The following is a 2,293-nucleotide window of genomic DNA, read 5'->3' as shown; positions in this document are numbered from 1 at the left end:
CCGCCAGAACCCACAAATTCAAACAAATGCTTCGACCAGAGCAAATGAGCAAACAAGAAGCGAGACGCCGTCCCCCCGAAATCTGCCTTGTGCTCACAGCCTCCTGCAGAGGCGGAGATCGGCCTCTACCTGCCAGGGTGGCCCTGGGGTCCCAGGGGAGCCCCAATTCCCACACACACCCCCTCCAGCCGGGGCCGAACTGCATAATTTCTGCCTCAGCTTTTTTCTACCCACCGGAATACGCCCAGCCCCACGCCAGCGTCTTGCCACCGGAGACCTCCGGAAAGGCTTTCGGAGAACGACGGCTCCCAAACCCTTTGACGGACGGACAGGAGGACGAGTTCGGGCCAGAAAAAAACTACGGTCCCCAGAGCGCAGACCGCCTCCCAGCGGGGAGACGTCTGGGGCGGGAGAGGGGGCAGGGAAGGCTCCGAGAAGGGAGATGAAGAGCTGGACAGGGCATCTAGATACAAATCGGTTCTGCGTCCCGCCCTCCTGCCCTAAGGATCAGGCCCCTTTTGTCCCTTATCTCCCCCAGGCCCTTGCTCCATCTCAACGCCCCAGGACATCGGTGACCCATGTGCAACCAAGGCAAGATCCCTTCGGTGGGTCTCAGTTTGCCCATCTGTGAAATGGGCCACTCTGCCCCCGCGCTCTGCAGAGCCGGGTCGGGACAAGTTTGCTCCCAAAGCACGAGGGCTGGAGGGCGCACCGTGGCCCTGGCCACACACCGCGGTGACCCGGGCCCTCGTGACGCCCTCTGATCAGCAGCCCCACCGCCGAGCCCGGCTTTACGGCTTACCGCAGGCTTATTCGGCCTCATCTCCCTCAATCCCCTCAAGGACGCGGTGAGGCGGCGCTGGCGTCCCGGCTGCCCCGAGGGCCGGGCCAAGGCTCACAGAAACCAAGGGAAGCACTCAAGGTCACCTGCTCGTTAAGACAGAGCGCAGGACGTAAACTTAGCTCCCTGGGGACAACTCCTGCCCCCGTCCCCGGTTAACCCCATAATCAGCCCATCGTTCCCATTTCACAGGTAAGGAAGGTGAGGCAGAGCAAGGTTGCCCAAGGTCGACAGCTGGAGGCTGAGCCAGGAGGCCTCAGACCTCCAGCAACTCTGCCAATCCCACCCCCTGTGGCTGTTCATTGGCGGCAGGGCCCCCGCGAATCCCCCAACACCTACGGACGAAATCCCTTCCTCCGCCTCAAGCCCACCCCACGCTCGCCGGGTGACTCCCTGGCCGGGAGGGAGGCAGGCGGTTGCTAAGCGCTCGCGCGCGCTCTCTCGTAAAAATAAACTCCTTCTGGCCAGGAGGCTCTGGACGAGGTCCCCTCCGTTCCAGCCAACAGCAAATTAAAAAGAAATTTTCGGAAGATCTCGGTGACATTTATTTGAACATCGGCCGTGCCAGAGCGGCGGCCGGTTTACTGGAGTCCAAATGAGCCACGCGCCGCCAGACCTCAGCCCTGAGACCCTCCGTTCCAGCATCTGGGGGGTGGCCCAGCTGATTTATTTCCCCGGGGGGCCGGACATGGGGGGCCCGGGCTGCCTCCCAGGCCTTCGGGGCTGGTCCTGGGGGAGGCCAGGATCTGGCAGGGGCAGGACAGTGACCAAAATAGCCGGGCCGGTGACCCTGCCCGGCACACGCCTCCCTGTCCCGGAGGGCGGCCCGCGGGTCCCCAGGCCAGTCCGGGCTGCAGGAGGAGGTCCCCGGAGTCTCTGTGTGGCTTCCCCGGAGGGCGGGGGACAGGAACCTCCTGCCCAGAAGAGGAACCCTCCGAAAAAGGGGACGAGTCCGGAGGAGGATGTGCCCCGCCGGCCCTGCCTGTCGCCCACCACCCCAGCTGTCCCTGGGGGGCTCAGTCCCACCGCGCGGGGCTGCAGGGGCCGTTGGTGTCACCTGCGCCCCGCACACGGGCAGCAGCCGCCGAGCCGCGCTGTGCTGCCTTCTCACCTGTCCCCGCTCGGCCTCCTGGGCACCTGGGGACGCCCTCCTGGGCGCAGCCCGGCATCCGCAGCCGGGGGGCCCGCCGGCCCGGCGACACGCAGGGTCGCACACGTGCGCACACGCGGGGACACCAGGCACGTCCAGGCGCCCGGCGAGCCCGGGCCACGCGCGCACCTGCCCGCACCGGGAGACAATGACCGCCGGCCGGCCAGGCCAGCGCGACCCCGCGCCCTTCCCGGTTACCTGGCGAGGCCCGGGCCGCGCTCCGTGCGCTCGGGCTGGGGCTGGGCGCTGGCGGCGGCGCGGAGGAGGCGGTGAGGTCCGAGCGGCTCCTTCCTGCCCCGGCG

General features: G+C 67.0%; 1 protein-coding gene across 2 annotated transcripts in view; it reads right to left on the bottom strand.

Annotated features, from left to right (window-relative positions):
• The window catches only part of SLC6A6 (solute carrier family 6 (neurotransmitter transporter), member 6), a 135,821-nt gene extending 133,555 nt beyond the window's left edge, over positions 1-2,266 (bottom strand). Inside the window, exon 1 of one of the 2 annotated variants that reach the window (XM_012658459.1) lies at positions 2,190-2,266. The gene's annotated coding sequence lies outside the window, so the exon portion shown is untranslated. The remainder of the gene's footprint in view (positions 1-2,189) is intronic. The other variant, XM_012658458.1, reaches the window with a different exon arrangement.
• Positions 2,267-2,293: the final 27 nt, after the last annotated feature.

This window comes from Propithecus coquereli, unplaced genomic scaffold, assembly GCF_000956105.1.
Source record: "Propithecus coquereli isolate 6110/MARCELLA unplaced genomic scaffold, Pcoq_1.0 Scaffold588, whole genome shotgun sequence".
Classification (NCBI taxonomy): domain Eukaryota; kingdom Metazoa; phylum Chordata; class Mammalia; order Primates; family Indriidae; genus Propithecus; species Propithecus coquereli.
Note: the sequence above shows the minus strand (reverse complement) of the source record. Positions and strands in the feature narration are given on the sequence as shown.